This window comes from Macaca thibetana, chromosome 16 (genome assembly GCF_024542745.1).
Source record: "Macaca thibetana thibetana isolate TM-01 chromosome 16, ASM2454274v1, whole genome shotgun sequence".
NCBI lineage: Eukaryota > Metazoa > Chordata > Mammalia > Primates > Cercopithecidae > Macaca > Macaca thibetana.
The window spans coordinates 37,919,536-37,939,811 of record NC_065593.1 but is presented as its reverse complement, the minus strand read 5'-3'; the positions used below and the strand labels follow the sequence as shown (position 1 = coordinate 37,939,811).

Sequence of the window (20,276 nt, the reverse complement as noted above, 5' to 3'; positions counted from 1 at the left end):
GAAATCTCCAATTTATTAACGTGCTTACATCCCTTCAAGTAGAGAACATATAGGATATAACTGTGCTTTCATTTAAGATGCTTTTTTAAGTCAAACAACAGAGTCCCCTGTTCTTCAATCCCCAGAGCAATCACTTCCCACCTTTTTAGATGTTTTTCTCTGAATGTTTTCTGCATGTCCCCAAGTAAGTACTGTTGTTTTTTTATTTTTTACTTTTTTATTTGAGACAGAGTCTTGCTCTGTTGCCAGGCTGGAGTGCAGTCTCACGATCTTGGCTCACTGCAACCTCCCCCTCCCGGGTTCAAGCGATTCTCCTGCCTCAGCCTCCCAAGTAGCTGAGACTACAGGTGCACACTACCACACCCAGCTAATTTTTGTATTTTTAGTAGAGATGGGGTTTCACCATGTTGCCTAGGCTGGTCTTGAACCCCTGACCTCAGGTGATCCGCCCACCTCGGTCTCCCAAAGTACTGGGATTACAGGTGTGAGCCACTGCGCCCGGTCGGTTTTTAATTTCACATTTTAAATGAATACTCATTGACTTCCTGCTACATTGGAAAACGACTTAGCTCACTTACACCCCTCCTCCATCTCCCTTCCTCTCATTCTCCCAACACAGCTATATCACTATTTTGGCTACAATTGTCACTTTCAGAAATAGGCTTAGACTACCTCTTGTTCATCTACTAGTATCTCCTGACACCACCCACCAATACTTTATAAGAGGCGGCTGGTGCCTCAGCTTTCCTCCTCCTCTCCTCCTTCCTTTTCTCTCCAAGCCTTTGTCATATATATTTTTACATTCTACTGACTGATAGCTTCCTCATTCTGTTTCATGATTCTAATTAAGTCTTCCCTGCTTTGCTTATAGATTGATTGTAAAACCAATAAACAATGCTTACATTGTTGAAACCATACACCTATGGTTCTTTGTCCAGCCAGTATTATATCTGTTTATGTTTGCTTTCTTGTGATACTTTTCTTTGATCTGGATTTCAAAATGCTTTCTTTTTTCCTTGCACTATTTGATTTTATCATGTTCTCAATTTCCCCCTGACTTTCCCTCCCAGTGGGCATTCTGTTGAGATTTTTTATCCTCCCCGAGGTCTACCTTCTACAGCCCCTGTCCTCCTCCTCCAGTCTGGACAGTTATCATTTGGGGACTTCACGCCATGCTTTCCTGGGTGCAGACACAATTTCTGAGACTTAGGTTGCCATCTAGATTTTTCTTTATTTTGCCAGAGCATACCCACTAAATGACATCCTACATAGAAGTGTGTGGTAGGTAAAACTTCTGAATCGTTTATGATTAGAAATTTACTTATTCTGCCTTTATACTTGACTGATAATGGGGCTGGGCATTGAATTCTCGGTCGCAAATCAAATTCCCTTAAAACTTTGAAGGCACTGATCTATTCCCCTTCACATTGATTTTCCTATTGAAAAATCCTGATTCTTGCTTTTCATACTTGCCAGCAAAAAAGAAAAAATATTTGGGCTGGCCACGGTGGCTCATGCCTGTAATCTCAGCACTTTGGGAGGGTGAGGCAAGTGGATTACATGAGGTCAGGAGTTCGAGACCAGCCTGGCGAAACCCCGTCTCTGCTAAAAATACAAAAATTAGCCAGGCATGGTGGTGCACGCCTGTAATCCCAGCTACTCAGGAGGCTGAGGCAGGAGAATTGCTTGAACCTGGGAGGTGGAGGTTGTAGTGAGCTGAGATCATGCCACTGCACTCCAGGCTCCAAAAAAAAAAAAAAAAATTTTTTTTTAAAAAGAAACCCGGATTCATTGTTATTATTGCTTCATAAGGAATCTGACCTTCCATGGAAGTTTTATGGTGCTCTTTTTATCCTTGGTGACCTCTTATTTCACAATGTAGTTTCTAGGTGTGAGTCTTGTTTCATTCGTTGTCCTAACGTCGCTGAATCTCAGCTCTTGTGTCCTTCACCTCTGAGAAATTTTCCTATATTATTTCTTTAATAATTTCCTCTTCTGTTTTTCCTGTCCTCTTTTTTCAGAAACTCCTATTAGTGGGATCCCAATTTGATCCTCTATGCCCCTTATCTATTGGCTCATTTTTTTCCATCTCTTTGTCTTGATATTTTCAAATTCAAATATTTAAGTGTGAGAACAATTTATCTTTTCTGGCTGCTACGTAGAGTCTTACATGAAAATGCATTTCTTGTTACATTGTTTCTGTAATAACAGAGTGACAGACATTTCAAACAAGTTTCACTTAATGGTTTAAGAATTACCATAAAAGAGAAACCAAAATTGCCTTAAATGAGCAAGGCTCTGAAAACTTAACTACAAAATGAGAGTAAGGGCTTTTAGAGGCATAAAAGGAGGATTGCGGTAACTATGCTAGGCAAGGCAGGACCAGCTCCGGGGAAAAATGCCATCTTAGCGAGTGGTTGCAGGTGCTGCCTTAGGTCAACAGGCTTGTGGGCATGCTGTCCCCTGCTCCCCACCCTGCCAAGAAGTGGGTAATGTCAGCCAGTCAGGCAGTGGGGCTGAAAGAGCCAAATCCCAAACCTGTGATAGGGTCTTCTCTGAGCAGGGCAGCTAGATTGAGAGTGCCGGGGGTCTTCTTACCAAGGAGACAAACCCATCCATGCACTAGGCAGGGGGAGGCAGGAGCCAGGCAGGCAAATGAAGAATTAGGCTCAGACAAGGGCTCAGGGCTCAACTTGCGTGGACGACAGGGGCGGCTAATAAGTGGACAGTGGCGTTGAATGCTGACGGGCACTCAAGGCCATGTGGGTCAAGGGAAGCAGCACTCTTCTGGCCCATGGGACTGAGGAAACTCTTCCCCAACATATGCCTTCTACCTCCAGGCCACAAGATCTTCCTCCAGTGAAGATGAGGCGGCAGAGTAACAGGATACAACAGAGGTTCAAGGGCCTTTTTGATGTTCTGGAACCCTGCGTGCGTGACTTACCCTTAAGCCTGTGTTCATCCTTTGTACATGCTCTGATGTTACCCAAAGCCTCTCTGCAACCCTGTGCCATTCGCAGTCAGGTTTCATTGTGAAGGAATAAGAGGCAGTACACACACACACACACACACACACACACACACACCCCATCACCACTACCACACCAACTCGTTCTTTTCTGCACGCACATGTGTGTGGAGAATCTGCCCATCATCGTGCCGGCACGGAGTGTGGGCTGGAACCCCAACACTGAATTGGATGCCCTTCCTGTTTCTGTGTCCCACAGGGGAGCAGACATGTGCACAGAGAAGGGCTGGCAATTCCTTCATGGTTCAGCTGCCTCCAAATGAGATGTTTGGCAGAAGAGGAGGACTGTCGCCTGTTGTCCCTATGTTCATTGTTTATTTGCTAAAGGAATAATTTAGGTAATTAGTTATTCATGCAAATGTTTACTTACTCAAAAAATGTTTGGTAGTTCCAATAATAGTAATAATAATTAGCACTCACTGAATGCACACTATATGTCAGGCACAGGGCTAAACCCTTTAACCTCCACTATGTGCCAGATTTTAGAAAGATAAAGAAGTAGTAACAATATTCAAGGGGTAGAGAGACCAGTGATCAACATTGCAACCAATTTTTGAAACCCTCACAACAGCCTTGGGAAGCATTATTCTTGAAAGGAAGTTTAACATAATGGTTAATAGTCAGGCCTTTTCTAGCCGGGTATGGCAGTGTGCACCTGTAGTCCCAGCTGCTTGGGAGGCTGAGGCAAGAGGATCACTTGAGCCCGGGAGGCTGAGGCTGCAGTAAGCCAAGATCGTGCCACTGCACTCCAGTATGGGCAACAGAGTGAAACCCTGACTCTTAAAAAGAGTAAGGCTTTTGTATTGGGGACCTGGATTGAAACCTGTCTATACTTCTTATTAGCTATGCAACCTTAGGAAAGTTACTTAAATGCTCTAAGCCTCTGTTTTTCCATCTATAAAATAGGCATGAAATTTTATACCTAATGAAGTTGCAATGGTCAAATGAGATAATGCATATAAAATGTTAACACATTTCTGGGAACGTAGTTGTTAATAAGTCCAGGGTACTATAGGATCCCAGGAATTAACTTAGCATAATGTTAAATTAAGGCAGCCAAAGGCATTAATACTCACAGGATGTAGCAGTTAGACAAAATAGGAAGTGGAATCATTCTAAATGATTCCTGTTATTCTGCTTGGAAACCCAGTATCTCCCCTCATCCGTATTTCTATGTAATGACACAAGCCTTTCCAGTTCCAGGTTCTACCACCATATCTCACAATGGGTAATTACTGTAGGCCTTGGGAAGTCTCTTCTTAACATCTGGGCTTCAGACTCTTCATCTTTACAGAGAAACAGCTGTAACAATCCAACTTAGATCTATCCTTCAAGGATGCTGACTATGGCATTGCTGGTAACAGCAAAAACTTGGGAGAAATCTAAATGTCCATCAATGGGGAAACAGTTTGAGAAATTATGGTACATTCATACAACAGAAGATTATACAGCTGCTAAAAAGGTAAATTTACTCAGAGGTAACTCCATATGAGCTGATATAGAGATATGTACTTTATTGAGCCATAATTTACATATTCTAAGGATGAGTCTGTGTGCATTTTTACGAATGTATTCCCCTGTGTCAATACCACCCTGATCAAGATAAAAAACATTTCCATCACTGAAAATTTCCCTTATGCCTCCTTTTGGTCAGTTTCTCCCCACCCACACAGAGGCAACCACTGTTTTGATTTCTAACATCGTAGATGATTTCTTTGTTCTTCATATTTTTTGAATTATAGGTCTTTTTACATTCAGTTATGTTACAAGGATCAGTAGTTTCCTTTTTGTTGCTTTTTTGGACATTTTTACCTCCCCCGCAAATTCATATATTGAAGCCCTAATTCCTCAGTGTGGCTGTATTTGGAGATGGGGCCTCCAAGGAAGTAATTAAGATTAAATTGCTTAATTAAGATGTTCCCGCCCCCACCACAATCACTTTGCGGACACCTTAGTTTGGACTTCCTAGCCTTCAGAACTGGTGTTTTGCTATGGTAGCCCGAGCAGACTTCACGGTGGATGGATGTTTAGGATGTTTCAGTTTTTGGCCATTATGTATAAAACTGTGACAGTTCTTGTACAAGTCTTTTGTGCATATATGTATATATACGTGTGTGTGTGTATATATATATGTGTATATATATGTGTGTGTGTGTATATATATATCATTTCTCTTGGGCATACACCTAGGAATTGAATTGCTGTGTCAGGCCGGGCGCAGTGGCCCTCGCCTGTAATCCCAGCGCTTTGGGAGGCTGAAGCAGGTGGATCATTTGAGCTCACAAGCTCGAGACCAGCTTGGGCAACAAGGTGAGACCCTGTCTCATAAAAAAACAAAAACAACGATGAAAGGATTGCTGTGTTGCATGATGAATGTTTAACTTCATTAAAAACTGCCAAGCAGTTTTCAAAGCGGTAGTACTATTTCATACTTCTACCAGAATATATGAAAGTTCCAATGGATCCATATTCTTGCCTACATCGTGTATTTTCAATCTTTTAAATTTTAGCCATTTAGTGTGTTTAATGGTCTATTTTGTGGTTTTAATTTATATTTGATGACAAATGATATGGAACGCCTTTTCGTATGATTATTGGATATTCAAATATCTTCTTTAAAAAAAATTTTTTTTTTTTTTTGGGACGGAATTTTGCTCTTGTTGCCCAGGCTAGGGTGCAGTGGCGAGATCTCGGCTAACCGCAACCTCCGCCTCCCGGGTTCAAGTGATTCTCCTGCCTCAGCCTCCTGAGTATCTGGGATTACAGGCATGTGCCACCACGTCTGGCTACTTTTGTATTTTTAGTAGAGACGGGGTTTCTCCATGTTAGTTAGGCTGGTCTCGAACTCCTGACCTTGTGATCCACCCGCCTTGGCCTCCCAAAGTGCTGGGATTACAGGCGTGAGTCACTGAGCCTGGCCTCAAAATGCTTTTAAAAGTCTTTTGCCCTTTATTTATTTATTTTTTTTACTGCATCGTTATTATTTTTTTTTTCTTTTTAGTTTGTAAAATTTTTGATAAACAGCCCTCCATACTCTGGGTTCTGTAGTCACAGATTCAACTAATCACAAATGAAAAAGTTTTTAAAAAATAAATAACAATACAACAATACAAATAATATAATTTTTAAAAATACAGTATAACAACTGTTTGCATAGTATTTACATTGTATTAGGTATTATAAGTAATCTAGAGATGAGCTAATGTATACAAGAGGATGTGCATAGGATATATGCAAATACTACACTGTTTTATGTAAGAGACTGGAGCATCCATGGGTTTTGGTATCCACAGGGGTTCCTAGAACCAAGTCCCCACAGATATTGAGAGATGACTGTATTCTGGATATGAATCATTTGTCAGGCATATATATTGCATATATTTTCGTCTAGTCTGTGATTTGTCTTTTCATTTTTTTAAAATCATGCATTCTGAAAAATAAGTTTTTAATTTTGATAAAGTACAACTTATTTATTTTTCTTTTATATTTAATACTTTTGTGTCTTAAGAAATCTTTATTGCCAGGTATGGTGGCTTATGCCTGTAATCCCAGCACTTTGGGAGGCTGAGGTGGGTAGATCACTTACGGCCAGGAGTTCGAGACCAGCCTGACCAATATGGTGAAATCCTGTCTCTACTAAAAATACAAAATTTAGCCAGGCATGGTGGCACATGCCTGTAATCCTAGCTACTTTGGAGGCTAAGGCAGGGGAGTTGCTCGAACCCAGGAGGCATAGGCTGCAGTGAGCTGAGAGCACACCACTGTGCTCCAGCCTGGGTGACAGAGTGAGACTTTGTCTGAAAGAAGAAAAGGGAGGAAGGAAGGAAAGGAAGGAAAGGAAGGAAAGGAAAGAAAGGAAGGAAAGGAAGGAAGGAAATCTTTGCTTACTCCAAGGTTATATTTGCCTGTTTATCTAGAGGCTTTATAGTTTTAGCTTTCATATTAGGCCTCTAATCCTTTTGAGTTGATTTTTATGTATGCTGTAAGGTATGGGTAGAAGTTTATTATTTTGCATCTGGATATACAGTTGTTACAGCACCATATGTTGAAAAGACTGTCTCTTCCTCATTAAATTAGCTTTGGATCTTTGTCCAAATTCAATTGAAACGCTATGTGCATTTGTCTACTTCTAGACTCTATTCTGTTCCCACTGATCTTTATGTCTATCCTCATGTGAATACCATAGTAAATCTTGAAAGCAGTTCATGTAAGGCTTCCGAGTTCGTTGTTTTTCAAAATATTTTGACTATTTATGTCATTTGCATTTCCGTGTAAATTTTGGAATCTTGGATGTCAATGTCTATCAAAAAAAGAAAAAGAAAAACCAAAAACAAACCCCAAAACCCTGCTAAGACTTTAGTTAGGATTGCATTGAATATTTAGATCAATTTGTGGAAGAATTGATATCTTAACAATATTGAGTCTTCCAGTCAATGAACATGGTATATCTTTACACTTATTTAGTTCTTTTAAAATTCCTGTCGGCAATGTTTTATAGTTTTCAAGGTATATATTTTGGACATATTGCATTACAAATTTCCCTATGTGTTTGATGTTTTTGATATTTTTGTAGAAGTTATTTTAGTTTTACTTTCGTAGAGACAGGTCTCACTATGTTGTCCAAGCTGGTCTTGAACTCCTGGGCTCAAAGGATCCTCCTGCCTCAGTCTCCCAAATGTAAATGTTATTTTTAAATGTTATTTTTAAAGTCTTCATTGCTACGATATAGAAATACAATTGATTTTTATACATTGACTTTGTATCTTGCAAATTCTCTTTTTAGTTCTAGTAGTGGTTTCATAGATTCCTTTGGATTTCTATGTATTAAATTATGGTATCTGGAAATAAAGACAGTTTCATTCTTCATTTTCAATCTATATCTCTCTCTATCTATCTCTATAGTGCCTTTTTCTCATTGCACTGGCTAGGACCTCCAGAAGGATGTTGAACAGATGTAGTGAGAATGTACATCTTTGCTTTTTTCCCAATATTAAGGGAAAATGTTCAGTCTTTCACCACTCTGATGTTAGCTGTTGGTTTTCATAAATGCCCTTTATTAGGCTGAGAAAATTTCATGTTAGCCCTTGTTTGTGGAGAGTTTTCTTTTAAAAAAAAATCATGAATTACTCTGAATTTTGTTATATATATCTTGTGCATCTATTGAGATGATCATATGGTTGTTATCCTTTGTAATTGTGAATTACAGTGATTGATTTTTTTTTTTTTTGAGAGAGTCTCACTCTTTTGCCCCAGCTGGAGTGCAATGGTGTAATGATGGCTCACTGCAGCCTCGGCCTCCCAGGTGCAAGTGATCCTCCTGCCTCAGTGCTTCGAGTAGCTGGGACTACAGGTGTGCACCACCATGCCCAGCTAATTTTTGTATTTTTTGTAGAGATGGGGTTTCACTACGTTGCCCAGTCTGGTCTCAAACTCCTGGGTTCAAGCGACCCACCCACCTTGGCCTCCCAAAGTGCTGGGATTACAGACATGAGCCACTGTGCCCAGCCACATTGATTGATTTTTAAGTATTAACCCTGCCTTGTATTCCTGGGATAAACCACAGTTAGCCATATGCATTTTTAAATGTATTGATAGATTTAATTTGTTAATATTTTGTTTAGATTTTTAATTTGTTTCAGACAGGGTCTTGCTGTCACTCAGGCTGAAGTGCAATGGTGCAATGGTGTGATCATAGTTCACTGCAGCCTTCATTTCCCAGGCTCAAGCAATCCTCCCACCTCAGCGTCCCAAGTAGCTGGGACTACAAATGTGCACCACTATGCCTGGCTAATTTTTTTTTTTTTAAATTTTTAGTAGAGACAAGGTCTCAGTATGTTCCCCAGGTTGGTCTCAAATTCCTGAACTCAAGCAACCCTCTTGCCTTGGCCTCCTAAAGTACTGGAATTATAGGCAGGAGCCACTGTGGCTGGCCTTTGTTTAGAATTTTTGTCTATGTTCATAAATGATTTTGGTTTAAAATTTTCTTTTCCTTATAATGACCTTGTGAGAATTTGATATCAGGTTTCTGCTGAGTTGGGTATTATTTTATCTTTCTCGGTTCTCTGAAAACATTTGTATAACATTAGTATTATTTATTTTCAAAAATTTTAACAGGATTCACCAGTGAAGGCATATGGACCTGTAGTTTTCTTTGTGAAAAGGTTTTAAAGGATGAATTCAATTTTTTTTTTTTTTTTTTTTTTTTTTTTTTTTTTTTTTTGAGATGGAGTTTCACATTTTTCACTCAGGCTGGAGTGCAGTGGTGCAACCTTGGCTCACTGCAACCTCTGCCTCCCAGGTTCAAGCCATTCTCCTGCCTCAGCCTCCTGAGTAGCTGAGATTACAAGCGTGCGCCACCACATTCAGCTAATTTGTGTATTTTTAGTAGAGATGGGGTTTCTCCATGTTGGCTAGGCTGGTCTCGAACTCCTGACTCAGGTGATCTGCCTGCCTCGGCCTCCCAAAGTGCTGGGATTACAGGCGTGAGCCACCACGCACAGCTGATGAATTCAATTTTTAACAAATATAGGATGATTCATATTTTTTATTCCTTCTTGGATCAGTTTTGAAAGTTTTCTTTTTCAAAAAATGTTTTCGTTTCCTCTAAGTAATTGAATTTATAGTTGTAAGTTATAGTCAAGATGGAGTAACTGGAACCAGATTTGCCCTTCTGCCTGAAGTGACTAAAAAGAAAGAAAAATAATAAATAAATAAATACAGTAGAACATCAGGCAACAATAGCTAATGATAATTGAGGTTAGGGAGACAAATAAGATGAGCCTCCTACAATTGCCTCATACAATTGCCCCAGCTCTTTGCCTAGAGACAGATTCCAGGTCTCAGAATAGGGAGGGAAAACCCACATGGAAGCCAGCAGTTTCCCTGAATTGAGGATGTGGAGCTGGGAGTCTGGGGAGGCCAAGGTAGTTAAGAGTTTGTAGGACAGAGTATTAGAGAGAATAGAGCTTGGATAGGGTGGGAGACCAGGGTGGGGGGGTGGTCGGAGGGAGGCGGCATGGAGAGGGGGGGAGGGGGGGAAGGGAACTGGAGGAAGAGGGGGAAAGAGAGTTCTTCGGAGAACTCTCCTTGAGTCTTCAGCTAAATACTTGTCAATGCATGCAGGTGAGAAAACCATGCAGAACTGAAGAAAGAACTACCGAAGAGCATCATAGAGAACGATCCCCCAGACTTACACAGGACTGGGAATAATTCCTGTTTCTGCCAGAATAGAAAGCCTCATGATTCAGGGAGAGTCCCCAGTTAATGTCCTCAGAAGAGTTTTGCCTCAAATAATGGTACAAAATTAGCCCAAAATGCTGCTTTGGTCTCACCTGACAAAGCTTAAAAACAAAACCTGAAAGAATCAAACTGTCTCTAAGTAACTTAATCATATCACAAAACAAAGGCTAAGAACATAGAAATAGAAAAATGGGTAGTAATTTTTCATTACATTCTTGGTATTGTGACTGATGTATCACAGAGACTCTGGATTTTAAAAATGTTTTTCTAAAGAGTGTTGAATTTTTTTGGCGGGGGGCATGTAGCTAAATTTTTGATGAGTCACCTCGCTTTTGTTAAGGTTTGGGTTTAGTTTTTGTTAATGTGGATCTATTTCAGTTTCACCCTTATTCCTAGGCCAAGCACCTGCTCCTAGGACATGGTCCTTATTTCTACAATGAGGACTTTCTGGGGGGTCTCTACTGAAGGCCCTCTGTGTCTTGGCTCTGGCTGGGTCAGAATTCCAAAGTCTTGCCAGTATTCTTTTTTTACTTTTCTGAGACAGAGTCTTGCTCTGTTGTCCAGGCTGGGGTGCAGTGGTGTAATCTTGGCTCACTGCAACCTCTGCTGCCCGGGTTCAAACAATTATCTTGCCTCAGCCTCCCAAGTCACTGGCATTACAGGTGCCCGCTACCACACCTGGGTAATTTTTATATTTTTAGTAGAGATGGGGTTTCACCATGTTGGCCAGGCTGGTCTTGAACTCCTGGCCTCAAGTGATCCACCCACCTCAGCCTCCTAAGTGCTGGGATTCCAGGCATTAGCCACAGTGCCCGGGGATTTCAATCCCTGAAATCTCTGTTCAATTGTCAGCCTTTCGGCAACTGTTCTCTACCAGACCTTGTGAATTACCACCCTGGGCACAGGCAGCTCAGGATTTGTCCCGGTGCTTGAAGGGAACTGCTTCACAGATTTCTGGGGTTCCTTTTCTGCAGTTCCCTCTGCTCCATAGCCCACAAGTTCCAGCCATCTTAGAGCCCTGAACTCTGATCTGTCTCCTCCACCAGGTCCTTGTTTTTTCTGCCCAGTGCAACACTGCACCATGGTTGGGCTCCACTGCCTCCACTACAGCTTGGAAACCACCCTCACAGGCAGAAAGCCAGGGCGAATATAGGGTTGCCGCTGGTTCAAAGACACAGCTCAGCACTCGCCTAATGCCTGAAATCAGTTGCTTTCTATCTTTTGTTCATGATTATGGTTATTTACAGTTGAGGTTGAAGCCAGATACTGAGTCATGGCTGAAAATGGAAAATCCAGAATATATTTTTATTTATTTTTAGTGAGGTAACATTCACATAACATAAACGTATTTTATTTTATTTTATTTTATTTATTTGAGAAGGAGTCTCACTCTGTCGCCCAGGCTGGAGTGCAGTGGCGCGATCTCGGCTCACTGCAACCTCCGCCTCCCGGGTTCAAGCGATTCTCCTGCCTCAGCCTCCCAAGTAGCTGGCATTACAGGCACCCACCACCACGCCCAGCTAATTTTTTGTATTTTTAATAGAGACGGGAGACAAATAAGGTAAGGGAGGTTTCACCGTGTTAGCCAAGGTGGTCTCGATCTCCTGACCTCGTGATCCGCCCGCCTTGGCCTCCTGAAGTGCTGGGATTACAGGCGTGTGAGCCACTGCACCCGGCCAAAATTAACCATTTTAAAGTGAACAATTCAGTGGTGTTCAATACATTCATAACGTTGTGTGTAACCATCATCACTTCTATCTACTTCTAAAACATTTCATCACTCCCAAATGAGACCTGTATAAATCAAGCAGCCCTGAGCAACCAGCAATCTTTGATTTCTATGGATTCTCCTGTTCTTGACAATTCATGTAAATGGAGTTCTACAATACGTGGCCTTTTGTGTCTGGCTTCTTTCCCTAAGCATAATGTTTTTGAGATTCATCCACATTGTAGCATGTGTTCGTACTTCATTCCTTCTTTTTTGTTTTGTTTTTTTATTTTAAGAGATGGGGTCGGCTGGGCATGGTGGCTCATGCCTGTAATCCCAGCACTTTGTGAGGTGGAGGCGGGCGAATCACCTGAGGTTACAAGTTTGACAACAGCCTGGCCAACATGGTGAAACTCTGTCTCTATTAAAACTATTAAAAATAGAAAAATTAGCCAGGCGTGGTGGCATGTGCCTGTAATCCCAGCTGCTTGGGAGGCAGGAGAATCACTTGAACCTGGGAGGCGGAGGTTGCAGTGAGCTAAGATCGTGCCACTGCACTCCAGCCTGGGCAACAGAGTGAGACTCCATCTTAAAAAAAAAAAAAAAAAAAAAAAAGAGATGGGGGTCTCGTTACCCAGGCTGGTTATATGCATAGAAAAGATGTCTTTAAAGAAAGTCAATTGTTAACAGGGAATATCACCAGAGAATAGCAATGGAGAGGAATGGGGCACTTACAAAAACTACTGTAGCTTTGTATTGTTTGAATTTGTTAAAACAAGTGTATATTAGAAAATATTTTAATTAAGAAATTGGCTGGGCATGGTGTCATGTGCCTGTGGTCCCAGCTACTCAGGAGGCTGAGGTAGGAGGATGGCTTGAGCCCAGGAGGTTGAGGCTGGAGTGAGCTGTGATAGTGTACTCCAGCTGGGGTGACAGAGCTGGGCAGACAGAGACCCTATCTCAAAACAAAAAATAAAGAAAATGAAGATTAAAAAAAAAAAACTTGATGAAAAATAAGGGAATTTTCTGCTTTAAAGTTTAACTTTAGCCTTAACCCTTAACTCAAGGCTGTTCACAGTTGCCAGATGGCCTTGTTTTTCTCATGGCTTTTCCAGAGGCTGCAGTGTAGGTCACTTTTCCAGGAGGGGCTGTGAGGAGAGTCCTGCCTATCGCTCCCCTGGATTCCCTCGCTGCCCCCCATCTCTATTCTCCCACTACTCAGAACTTTCTCCAGTTCCTGGGACACCTTGCTTTCTCGTGCGGAAGAGACTTTTTACAGTGTGTTTACTCCCTCTGCCAGGAATCCTGTCTCAGACTTATCTCCTTCCTGTCCCTTTTTCAAGTTGGGTGGGGTGTCCCTCCCTTCCTCTGCACTTGCCTAGTGCTCTGTGTGATCCCAAGTTTACCTCTTGTCACACCATATTGGGAATTGCCTGTCTGTCTCCTATGATGGTGAACTAGTAGGACAGAGGCCGTGTTTATTTCCATCACAGCCTCGTGGTCCTGTTTCCAAAGGCTGGCACACAGCCTGGAACATGAGAAGTGCCCATTGCATGTGTTGAATGAGAGAATAAAGGAAGGGGAGAGCTCTGGTTCTCTAGTCAGAAACCCAAGCTTCAGTCATCAACTGCGTGTCCTGGTTTACTTGGCATATAGCTTCATGCCTCATAGACATGGGGCTTTCACGATCTAAAGAAAATCCTCTAGAGGAAATTTCCCCAAATGGAAAGCTAAGTAGACCGTAGATCCTTGCCCCTTCTCTCAATAGAGCTGCCTACGGATTTCCAAAGAACTGATGACTATCACCCTCCCAGTTCTCTTGGATATTATTGAAGGATCATTTCCTTCTTGGAAATAAAGCAAGATGGTTTGTGTATATGTGTGTTTTTTTCCTCAAGCCCATGAGTCTCAAAACACCTACCCCCTCAAGTTCCAGAGGCATTGCAGCTGTTCTTAAAAAAAATGAAAATAACTAGAAAAATATATTTTGCCTCCCTGAGAAATAAAAATCTCGTTTCCAAAATTTCCAAAAGAAATAGGATGTCCTGAGTGTCCAGTATGTGTTCCTGGCACAGGAACACCGTGAGGTTGAGAGGTTAATACTGAGTTAGGTCTCCAAGCATCCTTCAGAACAGTGTTGCACAAATGAGGTACCACATCAAGGCATGAGCAGAACAACAGAGCTCCCATGACATGTTATTCAGGAAGGGGCTCAGCCAGGAGAGTACATTTCTGCATAAGCCAACGTCCAGAGCAAAGATTTATCGCTAAACTTAAAAAATCCACTGTGGGTTATTGTTGTTATTGGTGTGAATTATTATAACTCTTGTTATCTTTGGCTTGTGTATTCTGGTATGTCTGTTTTGGTTGTTATGGTAATGTTGGGGTTGAGTGTGTATTTTACTTGCTGTTTAAAAAAAAATCTTGTGGGATTTATGGGATTCTGGTGGTAAAGAATGGCTCTGGCTATTTTGGGTGGAAAGGGTTTCAGGTGCAGGGATGATTAGACTATAGGAGAGCTTCCTGTAGGTGAGCCACCGATCACAGCCAATCTGGGGCAGATGCTCACCTCAGCCTCTCACACCCAGACCAAGACTACTGATGCCTTGAGATCAGCTGCCTCAAGTCTCATGGCAGATGAGCAGAATGTCTTTGCTGAAGGACCCTTGCATCTTCTGAGCACACTCATCACCTCACAAGTTTCCAGGGACTGGGAGGCAGACTGGGAGGCTGGCACTGCCTGCCTCCCACAATGCCCCAGGTCCCAGCCCAGACTGAAGCTGATCACCCTTGAGATTTCTGGAGCAGTCAGCAATGTGATCTGGCCTTCAAAGAGTGTTTTGTAACCAGGGGTGGAGGTAGCTGTAGCCTGAGTTACTCTTCTGCTTCTTAATATCCAAGACAGGCCTGGGTGTCTCACAGTGCCAATATTATTAATATTAATCGCCAACATATTGTCTCTATGAGTATTTACTATATGCCAGGCACTCTGCTGAACATTTGAGATGGAACACTTTATCTGATCTTCCCAAGAATCCTATAGGGTTTACTCCTGTTTTACAAATAAGGAACCTGGGGCTGAGAGGCTAAGCAACTTGCCTGAGATCACCGAACCTAACTACTTATAAGTGAAGAAGACAAGACACAAACACAGGCAGTATCTCCTGGGCAGTGGTGGACCACCCTAAGATGACCTCCAATGACCATGTCCTTGTATAATCCTATTCCCTTGAGCATGGCCACAACCTCTGACTGACTTCTCATCAATAGAATGATGCAAAGGTGATGAACATCACTCTCATGATTATGTTACCTTATTTAAAACTCTGGCTTAGCCAACTGGAGCAAGAGAGTCTCCTGATGGCCATAAAGAAGCAAGTACCCCTGTCGTGAACTGCCTTGCGAGGGCCACATGGGAAAGATTGTGGGTGGCCTCTAGGACACAAGGGCCACCTCCAGCCACAGCCAATAAGAAGCTGGGGCTCCCACACACACCACCACGAGGAAATGGATTCTGCCAATAACCTGCAGGAGTTGGGGGCAAATTATTTCTTAGTTGAGCCTCTAGATGAGAAGGTGGCTTGGCCAACACCTTGATTGCAGCCTTGTGAGACGCTGAGCAGAGGACCCAGCTAAGCCGTTCTCAGACTCCTGACCCACAGAAACTGTGATGATAAAAGTGTGTTGTTTTAACCCAGTAAGTTTGTAGTGATTTGTTACACAGCATAGGAAACAAATACACAACTCACACATTTAACCTGGCCCCATCCACATTTGTAGCAGGTCCTGTGCTCTGTGCGTGGGTCCTCCTACAGAGTTTCCCTTTCTTGCTTAGGGGAGTTCCAGCCTAATTTCTTGGAAAATGACCAGAGCAAGGGACTCCTGGGCTGCTTTCTGACCAGGAGACAGAGAAGCAGGGAACCCAGGCACAATCAACTCTTTATGTGAAAGAAGGATCAGCAAGAAGCACGTGAAGCCCTTCTGCCTTGCGGCAGCTACAGGTACAGACAGATTGGGATTAGGATTAAAGCTATCACCTGAGGATTGGTCTTAGCAGAAATGTGCCCTAATGATACTATGCAGTGGGAAGGGGAATGTTTTGGGATCTGAATCTATACTTATATAATTATGGGTTTTTTTTGTTTTGTTGTCGTTGTTGTTTTTTTGTTTTTGAGACAAAGTCTTGCTCTGTTACCTAGGCTGGAATACAGTGGCACAGCTCGCTTCACCCTCCGCTTCCTGGTTCAAGTGATTCTCATGCCTCAGCCTCCCAAATGGCTGGGACTACAGGCCCGCACCACCACGCCCAGCTAATTTTTGTAGAGATGGGGTCTCGCCATGTTGCCCAGGCTGGTCTCAAACTCCTGGCCTCAGTGATCCACCCGCCTTGGCCTCCCAGAGTGCTGGGATTACAGGCGTGAGCCACTGTGCCTGGCCAATTATGGTGGTTTTTTTTTTTTTTTTTTTTTTTTTTGAGACGGAGTCTTGCTCTGCCGCCCAGGTTGGGGTGCAGTGGCCGGATCTCAGCTCACTGCAAGCTCCGCCTCCCAGGTTTACGCCATTCTCCTGCCTCAGCCTCCCGAGTAGCTGGGACTACAGGCGCCCGCCACCTCACCCGGCTACTTTTTTGTATTTTTTAGTAGAGACGGGGTTTCACCGTGTTAGCCAGGATGGTCTCGATCTCCTGACCTCGTGATCCGCCCGTCTCGGCCTCCCAAAGTGCTGGGATTACAGGCTTGAGCCACCGTGCCCGGCCCAATTATGGTGTTTAATTGAGTTAGTGCTGGGCTTCTAGGGTGCATTTCACCTTGACTTTGAGTGCTGGAATGTAAAGTGTGGCCCACCAGTCACACGCAGCTGGAATGGTATTGCATCTGTTGGATACTTTCAATTTATCTACTTCATTGAGCATGGCAGTAAAACATCAATACCACAATACAGGGCTGCCTGCATGATTCTGCAAAAATAAAATGTAGCCCTATGTTTGGGGACTAATAAAAGTGGAAGGTTCCCCTGTCATGTTGACCGTGTGTGTGCAATCAGGCCTGTGCAGAGCCTCGTCTAACAAGGACAGCCATATGAGGCCATTTAAAAAGGCATTTCCAGTCTGCCCCAGCGACCAGGGACACTGGACTCCTTCAGTAGTTACCACGAGAGGCCGAAAGCCACACAAAGTCCCGCCCAGAGTGGGCCTCCCCTCCAGGCAAAGCTGGCACCATCCTGGTGGCCTGTGGGTTTGCCTTTACTCAGCACAATTTCCATAGAGAAAGGAACACCCATGCACAGGCTGTGGCTGGGCTGGGGACTTGGCCGGCTGGACATTGGGGTGGCAATTGTATTTCTCAGCAAGATGCCTCAAGAAGTGAGAACAGCTACTGACTCTTCTCTTATAGGATTCACGGAGCATTCAGTCCTTCTACTGGCAACTGAAAGGGACAAAACACATAGGCCTGTTCAAAAATGTCTTTTGCCAAGGGGATGTGGCTCATGCCTGTAATGCCAGCATTTGGGGACACTGAGGCAGGAGGATCAATTGAGCCCAGGAGTTTAAGACCAGCCTGGGCAACATAAGGAGACCCTCATCTCTTATTTTAATTAATTATTATTATTTTTTGAGACGGAATCTCACTCTGTCACCCAGGCTGGAGTGCAGTAGCGCGATCTCGGCTCACTGCAAGCTCCGCCTCCCAGGTTCACACCATTCTCCTGCCTCAGCTTCCTGAGTAGCTGGGACTACAGGTGCCCGCCACTACACCCAGCTAATTTTTTGTATTTTTAGTAGAAACGGGGTTTTGCTATGTTAGCCAGGATGGTCTCGATCTCCTGACCTTGTGATCCACCCGCCTCGGCCTCCCAAAGTGCTGGGATTACAGGCGTGAGCCACCACGTCCGGCATTAATTTTTTACTGACTCTTCATTCTGGTCTGAAGGGAGACCTCATCTCTACAAAATATTTAAAAATTAGCTTGGCTTAGTGGTGCATGCCCACAGTCCCAGCTACTCAGGAGGATGAGATGGGAGGATTGCTTGAGCCCAAGTGTTCGAGGCTGTACTGAGCAGTGATCATGCCGCTGTACTCCAGCCTGGGTAACAGAGTAAGACCCTGTCTAAAAAAAAAAAAGTCTTTTGAGGAGATGTCAGCTGGGCAAGACTGTCATCCTGCTGTGTCCAACTCCAGTCTATCTGCCTTCCTGACCCAGAATTTTTTTGGGAGATAGAGAATCAGATGTGGGTGAGGCTTTGGAGGAATGGATGAAGACTTTGTTCTCTGTGGACAGGGTGAGAGGCAAGAGATCAACCTCAGAGAGCCCAAGGGGAGGAGCAGCCCCCAGCTCTGGAGTGAGTTTGGCCCTCAGAAACCCGAGGATTCCTGGGCTGCTGTCTGCACATGAAAGTCAAGTGGCTAGACAGGAGCTGGATGGCTGGGCTGGGTCCTTGGGTCCTCATGGAAAGATGGCTCAGAAACAACAGAATTTGGCCAGGCGCAGTGGCTCACACCTGTAATCCTGGCACTTTGGTGAGGCGGAGGCGGGTGAATCACTGAGGCGAGGAATTCAAGACCAGCCTGGCTAACACAGTGAGATCCTATCTCTACCAAAAAGTACAAAAATTAGCCAGGCATGGTGGCATGTACCCGTAGTCCCAGCTACTCAGGAGGATGAGGCGGGAGAATCACTTGAACCCGGGAGGTGGAGGCTACAGTGAGCCAAGATAGTGCCACACTGTGCTCCAGCCTGGGTGACAGAGTCTCAAAAAAAAAAAAAAAAAAAAAAAAAAAAGAACAGCGTTTGTGCCAAATGAAAAAGACACAAGCATCCACATTAGCCAAAAATTAATAAGCACACTCAAGAAGACTCAGGAGACGCACAAAACAACGGGAGTGTGCAGATGCGCAAAAACTCAGAGCGTATCACTCACATCCCTGTCTGTGAACAGTACTTGAGAAAGACTGGCAAAACAACCAGTGAATCCACTAGAGACCTCAGGACATAAGAAGATGAAGCAATGCCCTCATCTTGCTGGCTCGGACAGGAAAGGTGTGATCTCACTCATGTTCCGTGTCCCTTATGAGCACGGCAGCTCTATTCCACATCTTCACTTGGGACCCTTTTGGTGTCAAAGTCCATAAATGTGCTTTTATTGCTTCCATTTCATGTTTATTATTTTTTCCATTGTTTCTTCTGTTCAGTTCCCTTCCTTTGACCCGTTGGATCAAATTCCTATTCGTTCTGCTTCTCACCTGCTCAGCTAAGGAATACCACTGCCCTTTCCATTTAACGAAGACTCACTTTTCTCCCATTCACTAAAGAACGCACAATTCTCTACTATTATTTGAAAGTAACATGCCAGCAAAGAATGACAGAAAAGAAGGACAGGTGTGGGTCCCTGGTGACTGGGAGCTTTCCTATGAACCCAAGATTGCCTATTTGGGCTTATTCTGCAAGAGAGAAGAGCAGCTTGCATATTTGCCTTTGGTATTTGGGCTTTTCTATTACATGCAGCAAGGATAGACTCTATTGTTGAAGACATTGCCCGTCTCTTCCTGGGTGGGAGGATTCTGTACCTGCTTTATTGAGGACAGACTCACATATGACTGGTTTGGACCAATGAAAATTTAGCAGAGGTGACCTGTGCCACTTCTAAGCAGAAGCTTTGAGAATCACTGTGTTATTCCACCATTTTCTCTTTTTCTATGCCCTGGGCCCAGTAATGCCCCAGGTCAGAGACACTCTGACAGCCCAGGTCTCAAAGTAAACAGCACTTGGAGCAAAGCAGTATCCCCAGCACAACGGATCAGTTAAGTGAGCAAGAACTAAATCTTGAAACCCTTGAGATTTTTGGAATCATTTGTTAACACAGATTACCCAGTCTATTCACACCGATACAATAGTCAAACATAATTCTAGCTTCTGGCGTTGCTTCCTAAAATGTATTTTATTTAACAATGCATCATGTCATCTAATATTTAATCACCACTCTGGACTTATAATTAACCCTATTTTCTGAGGCAGTGATGGGGACATAGGGAGATTAGGTCACCTTCCCAGAACAGCACAGGCAGTAAAGGGAGCAGAGCCAGGTTTCAAACTCCAAAGACTCAATCTCTTGCTCATCTTACTGCAAAAAGCTGCCACAGGGGAAATGGTAGCAGCCTCACTGGCATCACAACAGAAGTGCATGAAAGACTGTGGTTTCTACTTGGGGTTTTCTTATTCAATTCCATTTTTAGCTAGAATGGCACACGGTGGCAGGTTGCTGACTGTTATCCTTGGAGTCTGATTGACTTAATAAGGATCTTCT

At 43.4% G+C, this 20,276-nt stretch overlaps 1 protein-coding gene across 1 annotated transcript in view; it reads right to left on the bottom strand.

Annotated features, from left to right (window-relative positions):
- The window catches only part of COIL (coilin), a 252,232-nt gene extending 239,054 nt beyond the window's left edge, over nucleotides 1-13,178 (bottom strand). Inside the window, exon 1 of the mRNA XM_050764685.1 lies at nucleotides 13,169-13,178. The gene's annotated coding sequence lies outside the window, so the exon portion shown is untranslated. The remainder of the gene's footprint in view (nucleotides 1-13,168) is intronic.
- Between the last annotated feature and the right edge of the window lie 7,098 nt (nucleotides 13,179-20,276).